Source organism: Passer domesticus, chromosome 5, assembly GCF_036417665.1.
Source record: "Passer domesticus isolate bPasDom1 chromosome 5, bPasDom1.hap1, whole genome shotgun sequence".
Classification (NCBI taxonomy): domain Eukaryota; kingdom Metazoa; phylum Chordata; class Aves; order Passeriformes; family Passeridae; genus Passer; species Passer domesticus.
In genome coordinates, this window is record NC_087478.1 from 48804468 (window position 1) to 48817090 (window position 12623).

The following is a 12623-nucleotide window of genomic DNA, read 5'->3' on the forward strand; positions in this document are numbered from 1 at the left end:
CAATATTATTTGCTTTGGAGATAGCAAGTGTTTTTCCCAGGGAAGGGTTATAGATGCATTTGGTGAAGAGGCAGAGATGTGCAAGACATTGCTCTAGATTAAAAAACCCCATTGAAAAACCCAAAGCATCTTTGTGCTAGTGGCGAGTGAAGGGAGAATGAGGGAGGACATCAACCAAAGCTAGACCTGTAATATCACTTTGTTGTCATTTCTCAAAAGAGGTGAAAATGTGATGAGCATTTTCCTTCAGGAGCAGCAGAATCACCCCTTCATAACTGCAGATGATGTATGAGGACAGAAAAACAAACAGGGAGCTCAGGAAGCTGCTCTGGGCACCCAGTAGCTGTACTGTGGTGGGGAATAGCTGAAGAAGATATGTTCCACCTAATCCCTGATCTACAAAGCAGAAAAAAGCATCTCAATGTCAACTTGGAATTGGTTCAAGAAGTAAAAGGAAGAGGGGAAGAAGCAGAAGGGCAAGGAAAGAAATAGCAGGACTGAGAGGAAGAAACAGACACAGCAGGCAGATGGTGAAGAAGGAAGGGGAAAAGGGGAAGAGAAAGTGAGGGTAGATGGAAGTGGGTTTGAGAAAGAGCACAAGTAGACTTAAAAGATGTGCCTAAACCCAGACATGGTCATTTCTCATCTTAGGATGCAGGTTTTGTAGAGGAACAGCTGTCCTGCCTGGGTTTGCTCCATTCACTGGAATAATTCCATTCCCCAGAATATTGCCATTCCCCAAAACCCTTTGGGCCCAGCCATGGAGCCAGTTTTCTACCCAATGAACAGTGCATCCATTTCACTTCTCCAGGCAGCCAATTTTTCCAGGAAAAATGCTTTGGGAGACAGTGTCAAAGGCTTTACTGAAGGGCAGGTAAACATCATCCACAGCCTTTCCCCCATCCACTAAGCAGGTCACTTTGTCATAGAAAGAGATCAGGCTGGTCAAGCAGGACCTGACTTTCCCAAACCCATGCTGGCTGGGCCTGATTCCCCTTGTGCCACATGTTCAGTACGATGGCAAGGTGAATTGCTCCATGACCTTTCCCGACACTGAGGTTGGGTTGATAGGCCTGTGGTTCCCCAGATTCTCCTTCCAGCCCTTTTTGTAGATGGGTGTCACACTGGCTAACCTCCAGTCACCTGGGGACCCCTCTGGCTAGCCAGGACTGCTGATAAAGATGGAAAGTAGCTTGGGGAGCTCTTCAACCTGCTTTCTGAGTGTTCTTTGGTGGATCCCATCCAGCCCTGCAGACCTGTGAGTGTCTATGTGGTGTAGGAGGTCACTGAGCATTCCTCCTGCATTATGGGGCTTTGTTGTGTTCCCTGTACCTGTCTTGCAGCTGAGAGCACTGAGTACCCTAAGGACAACTGGTCTCACTGTGAAAGACTGAGGCAAAGAAGGCATTCTCAAGTACCTCAGCCTCTACCTCACTCCTGTAGTGATCCTCCGCTCCAGAGCCCATCTGCCAGAGCAGTTTGCCTCAAAGCCTTACTGAAATGATGGATTCACTGGATTTTGAGTGGCCCCCATCCCTCCTGGTTCTGCTGGTGCTGGAGCAGAGCTGCCTCTCCTCAGAGCTCCAATGCTACCCACTTGGGAACAGAGGTGCCTCTCTCAGCACTAAATTTGAGAGTTTGCTGGTTTAGGAAATGAAGCCAGCCCCTCTTTTCATTATTTACTTATTTTCCCCTGGGGGAATAAGCAGGGGCTGGTATTGACCTGGCTTTTAATACAGCTTTCAGAGTCGTGTGCCTGCCACTGGCCATGGAAACAAACTAATGGACCGAGAGAGAAGGACTTTGTGTGCGAGGACGCGGGCATTCAGGACACAGGCTGGGGTGGTGGCCTCCAGCAGAGGGGGAGCCTCATGGCTGGGTACCCCCCCACTGATGTACACATCCTTTGGAGGTGGGTGGCAGTGCTTGGCGGGGATGAAGTGTCCCCTTAGCTCTTGGGAGCCCCATCAGTCACCAAGGAGTGAGTGGCAGAGATGCCAGGCAAGGGCGGTGCACCAGGGCCATGGCATGCAGAGCTGCCGTGGTTGGGGCAGCACACAGGTCAGCACTGCCACCCCTCCCTTTACCTGGGGGCCTCTTGTGGGAAAAATGGGACAAGATTGCAATCAATCTGAGGGAACACGCGTCATTCAGCCATACTGGCTCCAGCCCCATCCATATGTCTGAACCTGCTGGATGTTTTCATGTTTGGCATCATGGTGGAGAAGACAGTGAGGCGTTGAAGAATACCCAACTAAACCCCTGCTGCTCATAATAAAATTGCAAGAAAGCTTTCAGTGCTGTGAGATCATTAGAGAGGGGAGAGGAAAGGGGTGGAGGGGGCAGAGGGAAGGAGAGGAACAGCCAGTGCAGGAAGACAGAGGTGGTGAGCAAGATTCTGCCTTTCAGACATTCTTTGTGCAGCTGGTGCCACACACAGCCCCTCCAACAGCATGGTGCAGCCACTCCAGTGTCAGTTCCTGCAAGCTGCACATGTGCCCACGGGGTTTGCTGGTACACAGCAGCAGGACATCCTTCTGCACCTGCACACTGGAATCCCAGAGGACTCGTGCACTGCAGGTGCCTACATGTCCATGCCACACGTGGGGGCACAGTCCATCCTACACCACAGCTTCATCCCATAAACACCCAAGAACATTCACAAAAATGCCACACAGCAGCAAGTGTCTCAACAAGATCCTCTCTGGCCATATGCTGGGGACTCCTTTATGCAGCCTGTGAAAAGCCACCAGGAGAATCCATCCTGGAAAACTGATACACAGAAGGCTTGACATTTTTAAGTGTCTGGCAAATCAGCTGTCCAGGCCATTCATAACTGTAAACACACTGCATTTTACCTTTTGCACACAGTGTGTGGAGCATCAGATAGGTGATACCTCCTTGCACTGTGCTCTCCACAGAAGTTACCTTTAATGCATGAGAGGGCATGATGTCCCTGGGGTCCTTCCCTCCTCCAGGATCTGATGGAGGGATTGCTTCCCTAAGACCTGCCTCTAATCACAAGGGACTGGCAGCCTGCTTTTCAGGAGGAAGACACTGCTTCTTTGTTCATTCAACCACAATCTATATTTCTTTCCTGTCTTACTTTTGAACATCTTACTTGGCTCATTATTGAAAGCTATTCAAATACCAGAAAGATAATGGGGAGAGGAAGGACTTTTTCCCTATGAATAAGATCCAGGCACTGGTTCAGATCCTCTACCCCATGACAACTAACCACGCTCTCGTCACTCTTGCCAGCTCTCAAATGAATGTTGTTGTTTGAAATGACACTTGAGAAACTTGTTTCATGTTTTATTTTTAGTGACACTTTTGGACAACCCTTTTGAAAAGAAATCATCATTGGCACCTTTCAACTCACACAAAACTTGCTCAGCAAAACATTTTGATGCACACTGCAACTAAAAATATTTTTAAGAAACACGACAATAATCTCAATTGAGGAGAAAATAGGTTTGGATTTCCATGATTAGGAAATGGTGCCGGAGATGTCTGTGCTTCTGAACAAACATGTTAGGTTTCAAACAGCTTGGTTTTGTCCCAGTTTTGCCCAGGACTGGATAGGGCACATGGCACTGCCACAGCAGCTGTGCAGAGGCTCATGACCTCTGCAAGAATACCTCCTCTGTGCTCTTTGAGCTTTAACAGCTCTTCTTTGCCTTTGCAGCAGGGCCTCTTGCAGCGTTTGGACCAGCAATACTAAGTGGCCACAGTTTTGAGTGTCACAAAAAAAAAAAAAAAAAGGAAAAAAGTAAAAAGTCTTAAATTCCCAGGCCATTAAGGGCTTGCCCCCGTGAAGTCAATGGGACTTTGGCATTGCCCGTGGTAAGAGCAGAGCTGGGCCCTAATGGAGCATCACTATTGGAAAAGCCCGCAGGGCCGGCCCTGCGCTAAATCCGCAAAGCTGGGATGGGCTGTGGCTGCATGCGCAGGAGGGAGAGGAGGGGATGCAGCGTGCGGGATGCTGAAAACGTGGGGTGCTGTGGGGCAGCTGGGGCAGCCTCGCCGGCGCAGACAGAGGGGACAGCAGCGGGATGGCGGGCAGGGGAGGCAGCCTGTGCCCTCATCCCGGCCGGGACGTGGCCCAGCAGCAGCTGAGATGGCAGCGGGCTCTGGGAGGGCTGCACGGGCTGCTGCTCCCGCCCTGGTGCAGCCGCGGGACGCGGGCAGGGAGCCGAGCGGCCACTGCCGGCCGCAGAGCACCACCTAGGGATGGAAGCAGGGCTGGCAGCCCCAGGCTCCCGGCCACACAGAGCCACGGAATCGCTCTAGGGCTGGAAGAGACCTCTGAGGTCACCCAGTGCAGCCCTTAACCCAGCACTGCCATGCCCGCTGCTAAACCGTGTCCCCAAGCACCGTATGTGCACATCGTCTAAACAGTCCTGGGGATGGTGTCCTCTCCACTTCCCCGAAAAGCCTGCTCCAGTACTTGACAGCATTTTCTGGGGAAAAATTTTCCTAATATCCAAACTAAACCTTCCCTGCTGTAACTTGAGGCGATTTCCTCTTGTCCTATTGCTGATTATTTGGGAGAAAAGGTCAACTCCCCTTGCTACAACCTCTTTTCAGGTAGCTGTAGAGAGTGAAAAGGCCACCCCAGAGCCTCCTTTTCTCCAGGCTGAACAACCTTGACTCCCTCAGATGCACCCCATAGGACTTGTTCTCATCCCCACAGATCCAGCATCCTTGCAGGCTCCTGACTCCCCAGGCTCACCCGGTGCTGCTTCTGGGCCCTGGTGCTGGTGGGACACTGTGGGGCTGAGGCCAACTCTCCAGGCAGCGGCATGGGGCACAGGTGAGGTTCAGGGGAGGAAATCTTTGATCTGGAGTGAAAGTAGGCTCTGAGAGGACCAGCACCCATCACCAATGCTGCAATAAAGGTCATCCCTCCTGACAGCCAGGCTTTCACAGGACTGACTCTGAAAACTGTTCAGATATGTGCTACCACTTTGATTTCTTGCTGGGGACAAATCTGCAAAGCCATGCCAGCTCTGGGAAGTTAGGCAGAGATGACTTTTGTTCAGCCAGGTCCTTCTGGTCGCTTGTCTGCTTGTCCTTCAGTTGTTTCTCAGCTCTGCCTGGTTGCATGTGCTCAGTGTATAAAATTTGCTCCCTTTTTTTCCTGTTGTTCAGTCCCTTGATGGGACATGTCCAGCCTGCCTCTCCCATGCCACAGCTGGCAGAGCAGTATGCTGTGGTGGTGGGACAGGGGCAGTGAAGCTGCGAGGAAGAGATGTCCTTGTCAGCATGAGGGCTGTCAGGTAGAAGGCTTGCAATGCCCTGAGAGCTTCAGGCAACAATCATTTTGAATCCCCTTGGGACAACAGATAACCACAGCCTGGCTTGCAAACTGTAAGAAGACTGGCCTTGGGCTTCTTCCAGGTCCCAAGGAAAGCAACACCAGCAAAGCAGTCAGTGGGCTGCCAGTGTAATGCTTACCTTTGACCACATCCCCTCCAGAAGGGAGCATTTAATGTGGGTAATGCCTCTGCTTCCTGGGCAGCCTGGGCATGTGGACCCCAAGTGACTCAGTGTCCATGTCAGGTTAGCCTGGAAAGAGGAAAAGTGGAGCAATGTGACCCCACTGCCCTGATGTCTGTGAAGAAACTCGGGATGGACACAAACACTATCCTGAAATAGTCCGTATGACACAAGATATTTGAGCTTTAAAAGTTTTTTTGGTCTCTGAAATTAGCCAGATTATTTTGGTGCTGGCCCCGGATTTGAAATAGCAAGTCTTGAAACCTGGGACCAGGCAATGTTTGGGTCCCTGTCTGGAGTGCATTGATAGAGTTTTTTGAATGTCCCAGCAGTACAGTCACTGGGAGAGTCACAGTGGAGCACAAAGCCTCGTTACAGAAGCTGTGCACGAGCAAGAGAATAAGGAGCTTGAAATTGCTCCTGACAGGTGATTAGGTGCTCACCCAGTAACAGCCTCTGTGTGGCTACCAGGGGCCTGGCACAGGCCTGCACACCACTCCTGGGGTACTGAAGAGAGGAGGAAGCTGATGCAGGAACTCCACAGAAGACTTTGAATGTGTTTATAACATGACCTGCAGTCTCCACATGCTTCTCCCAGGGATAAGACAGTGAATCTGTAGGAGAGTGGGTGCCAGCACATGACAGGCACTGCAGACCTATAGCAGAACTCTTGGTACCACACAGAATATCTGATTACATGCAAGCAGAATGGAGCCATCATTTAGCTCCTGGCTGCTCGGTTACACCATGTGCCTTTTGTTTTCTGGGATACAGTGTCATGCTCACTAGCAATGAGGCTGCCTTGAAAAGAGAAACTTATGTGACCCCTCCAGTTTTGTGTGAGGCTGCAGGAAAAGCAGGGAAGGGCTGCAGTGTAAACCAGCTCTAGAGCAGAGAGCTACAGCCATGGGGTGACTGGCTGCAGGGTGGCAGGGATGAATAACAGGGTGACCTGGAGTGTCCAAGGAGCCAGCAGTGATCAGCAAGCCCGTGGTGCTGATGGGACAGAGCAGTGTGAGGTCAGTGGAGGAAGGAAATCAGGGTGAGAGCAGCTGGCTGGGGCTGCTGCAGAGGAGGTACAAGGTGTGTTGGTAGAACTGTACTGGCCAGATGGAGCTGCATGTTCCCCACTGCTCTGTTTGAGACAGCTCTCCTGCAACAGTCAGATGGCCTCATGAGCTCAAATGCATTGTCAACTGTTAGAATGTAAGAGCCATTTGTGACAATTGTGGGATTTTCTGACTCCTTGTGAATATTGGATGATTTGTCCTATGGAGAAGCCTCCAGAGTCCTCATGTCCTCCATGGCTCCATTTTGCTTGTTGCTGCAGTCACAAGAGAAGGGAGAGCTTCTGTTCTCAGACAGAAAGCAAGGACAGGGGGACAGAGGCAGCTGACAGCAAGGCAAAGTGACTTTCCCAAAATCATGAAGCAGTCAGAGGCCAAAGGACAGATTTAACCTTCCACTGTGGGTTTAACCTGTCACCTCCCTGTACAGCTAAAGAAGGACATTTCAAATGAGCAGTTCCTAGGCTGTCTCTGCCTATCCAGTGTCCACAGCCACAGCAAAGCTGTTGCCAGGACATTGCACTTCCCTAGGTACACACACAACACCCATCACCTTTGTACCAGTGCCTACAATTCCAAGCAGTAGTTCTGAGAGACCAGGTGCTGTGCATATTCCCATCTCAGACACGCCTGGCCTCTAGACATCCAGATGTAGGAACTGTGAGCTGTTGGGCCTCAGAGCTTCCCCAAAAATAGCCTATGTGTGGCCTTACAGATACTAATCATCACTTTCTGGAAGTGAATAGGAGGCCATGGGAAGCTCAGATGAGCAAGTCTTGCAGTCCCTGATGAGCAACAGCACGACCTGAGGCAGAAATAAAAACACACAACCTCAGTCCTCCTAGGGAATGAGTCCCAGCTGCCTCTTGTCCTTCGCTGTGGGACGGGTGGTGAGATGGCCTTTTGTTAATCGGTGCCCTGTGCCTGGTGTTCAGCTGGCGAGGACAGACTGTCCCTTCCAGAGAAACCCCTTGCATAAGAATTAAAGAGGAGCTGGGCTGAGATGCTGAACTAATCCACCAGGGCATGTCGGGAAGACACATTTTAAGCCATTCTCCCTGCCCTGCCGCCTTCCAGTGCATTGTTTATCGCTCCTGTCCCTCCCACAGCAGTACGTGAATTATTCTGACTGGGCCAGCTGCTTTCAGAACTGCCTGCTCTCTGTCCCGTGCCCTCAGCCCCAGAGCCTGCCTGGGAGAGAGATGCTCCTGCACGGGAGGCTTTTTAAGCTCGGCCGGTTTGTGCTGCTGGGAGCAGCGAGCCCACGCAGAGCCCGCTCCCGCTGCCCGCAGCGCCTGCTGCCTGTGCTGCACACACATTTCACCGTTTCACGGCTACGTGTTCACCCCCCTGGCACACACACACACACAAAGTCCCACCTCAGGTACACCACAGGCTGCTCGCCAGCTCGCTTTGCTCCTGTGATGCTCAGCGAGCTCCCCGGGGTGCACAAAACTGGCACAGTTGTCACAGGTGTTGGGAGATACTGCTCCCCAGGCACGCTGTGCTCCTCACCCACTGTCCATCACATCTGTGGGATACCTTGTCTGCCTTGAGCTGCACCCTTCATACGGGATTCAGGCTTGCAGCTGCCATGGACACACGTGTGTGTAGCACAGACACACCTGGCACTCGCCAGACACACGCTACACACAAACGGGGCCCTGGGCATCCAGCATTGAAGGATAATTTGGTTTGAAAGAGACCCCAGGACAGCTCTAGTCTGACTTCCCCCTCAAAGCAGGGTCAGAAAAGAGGTCAAATAAGGTTGCTTGGAGTTTTATTTGATCTTATAAACTACTAGGATGGAGACTGTACAGCTTCTCTGGGCAACTTTTTCCCACACTTGACTGCCTTTGAGGACAGAAAGGTCTTCTTTGTATTCAAGCTGGACCTCTCTTCTTTAAACTTATGTTCCTTGTCTCTCATCCTCCCACCAAGCACCACTGTGAAGAGCTTGGCTCTGTATTTTACCACAACTCAAAAGTCCTTTCCCACACAGCTGTTGTGCATCTATCAGGTCCCCAGCCCACATCGTTGCCAGAGCCTCTTCCTTGCCAAGTTCAAGGCTGCTCATCTGCCCTTGCTGAACTCCCGGTGTTCCTGCAGGCCCATCCCTCCAGCCTGCTCACGTCCCTCTGACGTCCCCTCAGGGATGTTGACTTGTTTCCCCTCCAAATAAGTGTTGCCTGAAGTGCAGCCCATCCCCTTTTCCAGGTCATCAATAACCATGTTAAACAGGAGAGGTCCCAGGACAGCCCTCTGAGGCATCACACTTGGTACCAGCCTCCAGGTAGAGGACAACCCATTTACAATTAACTGCTCCCTGTGCCTGACTAGACACATGTTTTTTGTGTCCATCTGCCTGTCCACCAATTGAGACACCACCATCCTTACTTGGATATCAGAACATTGGGAGACGGTGTTGAAAGCCTGGCTAGATTGGAAATAAATTATTTCCACTACTCTCTCCTCACCCATAAGACCAGTCTTTTATCAAAGAAGGCGATTGTGTTGTTCAGGCAGAGAGTGCCTCCCCTGTAGCCCTTCATCTTGCCCAGGTTCTCCCACCACGCTGTAGGCACTCCACTGCCTTGGTGCCCAGAGAGCACTCAGCATGCAGGAGAGCAGGATGAGGTTACACGTCTTCAAGTAAGATCCTGCTGATTCAGCCCTGAGTGCAGCTCCTCCCAAGGAACCTTGGCCCTGTCTTGTGGTTCTCTGATACATCTGCCCTGGCCTGACACAGCTCTGAGAGTGCACCTAAATATTCCTGTTTGTTAGTTTCTTTTCCCCATTAGCTCCACCTTTTTTTTTTTTTTCTTTTCACAAAAGCAAGCCAGCAGGAGGGTGTAATAAAGAGAGCCAGTTGCAAACTGACAGAGGCTGGGAATACCACGAGGATAAAAAAGGCAAGGCTTTATGGAAAAAAGCAATAAATACACTTAATTATAGGTGTGGCCAGGAACAGCTCCTATTATTAAGGTTGCCAACACTTCCCCTCTCAAGACCCTGTTTTCACTTGCTTATAACTTTGTCAAAGTTTCACCACTGGAGCAGAAATTTTCCATATAAAGTGATTGTCTCAGCTGGAATTGGGCACATTTATTTAGTTCTTTTTGAAAATGTAGACCCACCACTGTTTTTTTCTGGGCTAGACTATGTATATATATAGCCCAGGGGACAAAACTGTGAAACTTCTGGGCTTTCAAGCAAGGGTTTGGCCTTGGGCAGGACATCAGTTTTTGTGTCATGGAGGCTGTGTTTTGCCAGCTCCGTGAAACACTACTGTTCTCTCCCACCAGCACGGACAAATTACATGGTTTTGTTAAACATGGAAAGAAGACTTGTCACAGCTTCACAGCTACAAACTCTTCAACCTTTGCTAACCTGCCCAACCCTTTTGGTTTCTGAGGTGTCATGACAGCATATGGGCTTTCCCAGGGTGGAGCACTGCAGGGGGAAGCTGGGAGGGCTCTCCCTTCTAGAGCTGCTGTTATGCGTCATGCACTGTTTGCATCTCTCAATGCTTTCCTCTGCCCTGTGCTTCTAGCCACCTCTCTTTTGCCTTCTGGTGGATAAAAGTCCCTGATTTGAATACAGAAGGAATGAAACACCAGGGAGAGAACCAAAAATCTGGGGAACAGAAAATGGAACTGGGAGGCAGATGAGACCACGAGCTGCAGGGAAGTGGTGGTTTGGGAAAGGGGCTACTGCCATGTTACAGTCATATCAGCTTGTGTTTCTGGGACTGAAGACTTCTCCAGCATCCAAATAAGGGTATTTTCCCAAGTCTTCCTCACAACTCTTATTGTTCCTGCACTGTTACCCCAAATGCCACCTGACAGCCCATGTCAACTCTTGCTACTCCTGCTCCTGTTGAGGACAACAGGCAATTGCTGCTCGCTGTTATATCAGAATACACATTTCTCATCACTGAGAAATGTCAGCACCAAGGCTGGCTGTACAGCTGCCCTTCAATGTCCTCGTGCATATGAATTACGGTCGAGTCTTTAATTATGTGGCTACAGATTTATTTTCCACAGGACACCTGCAGCACACAGGTAGATGGTGTTCTGGATGAGTCTGGACTGTGTCAGGAAGAAGGCTCTTTGCAGGGATTCAGCATCATCTCTTCTTTCTGTTCTTGTGTTGTTTTATTTTGTTGGGTTTTTTTTCCCCCAAAAGTGTGAAGAGAAAAGAATGACTCATTGCTGAGGCAGTTGTGTGCTGGCCTGGATCCTTGCCCTTGCTGCGGATTTCCTACCTGATGCTGAGCTAGTCACTCACAGCAATCTTTTCAGAGGTAGCTATTAGCTATGTTTTATTTATTTTGGCATTTTGCTTTGTTTTTAGCCTTGCGCTATCCTAGGATCCTGATGTCTCATTTGCAGGAGTATTTATTGCTCCCTGCTGCATGTGAAGGGGGACATGCACCTGGCTCCAGAAAACGCTTTAAACTGCAGAGCGCTCTGGTAAAGTGCTCAGATCAGCATCCCCACCTTGCAGGCTGCATTTGACCTTCCCTCCAGGAATGCTGGATCTTCTCTAAAATGCTGCTGTATTGCTCAGTATGAGTATTGAAAAGGCAAATCTATTATTATTTGTAAAGTACTGAGAAACTAGGCGTATGTTGTATGAGAAAGACCCTATGAACATCGATCACTGTTTTTGGAGTCGGGCCTGCACGTTCTGAACGAGCTGTGAGTCAATGCTTTGAAGAACTCTGGCAGCCCTGTTGGACGTGTCAAGCCACAGGTACCTTCCTCCTCAGGTACCTTTGCTCTTGAATTGCAGGTGGCAATGTGTTTGTTCTCTCTTCTCGTCTCTTACTTTCACTGGCCTTGGAGAAGTGGAACCTCAGCACAGTGTCAAAGTTTCCTCTGTTCTTTCCCTGACTGCTCACACTTCCCTAGCACACACAAGTGTCTCTGTGGCAAGCTGACCTTGGTCTTCAAAGCAGTTTGTCCTTCTCCAGAGAGTGGGTGAAATGGGATTCTGCTCTTTGTTGATCAGGCAGAGCTGCCAAATACGACCTGGCAGTTCTCTGAGGTCTGCTGGGTCACTGGAGCTCAGCTTTCCCGTGAGTTTTACTAGGTGCTATGAATATCATACACTGTGACTCTGGAAGGCCACCCACCCAGCCGTGACACTGTGAATAAACAGCACAGCTTTACCCCTTCTTTTCTTTTCCTACCTGAGGAATAACATCATGGGCAGTGGAGAGGCTGGCTGGGTGCCCAGTGAGGTGTAGCCTCCTTGGATACACCAGCCCACAAGATTCTGCTCAAGACACGTTCCTGTGGGTTCCCTCTACAGAGCTGCAATGAGGGCACTGGGGACAGCCCAAGGACCTTTGCATGTGAATAGGAGAGCAGCCAAATCTTAGTAGCCCATCTTCTGCTTGCCTGCCTTCAGCAGCAGCACTTCCTGTAGCACCTAGGGGTGCCTTGACCACGTCCAAATCCTGTGAAAGGTAGACATGAGGTGTCCCAGGTGCAGGGCCCCAGTTTCTGAGCTGAGGGTCTTGGGCTCCCTTCCATGCTCTTGCACCCAAAGATCCCTTCCAGGCAAACCAGGCAGACAGGACCAGGTGAAGCCTCCTGGGCCTCATCTGGGCATGTTCTTTTGAATGTGTGAGCTGTGTCTCCGCTGGCTCTGGGAGGTTAGACAGCCTTCCAGGTGCTGTTGTCTGAACAGAGTCTTAGTGTACCTTGGTTGGTGCCCAATACAGTGCTAACCTGAGGGGGGTTTCCTCTTTGGAGAGGTGCACAGAGGAAAAAAGGTCCTGCAGCCACCCACCACTTTGATCACTGGCAGGAAAGGAGATGGCCCAGCAGAGTTTGTGATCATGGATTCTGCTTGTCCCTCAAATTTATTACCTCCCCAACCCAGCCCTGGCTGGCCTCTCTCAAGTTGGGATCCTGCTGTTTGTGTCATATGTAACAACTTCCTTTTTCAGACACTGGGGCAGAAGTTACCTGTTGCACTGCTGGAGCAATGACATCCCTGATGGAGACAGGGTCCCTGCAGTGCTGGCTGCTACATGCATAG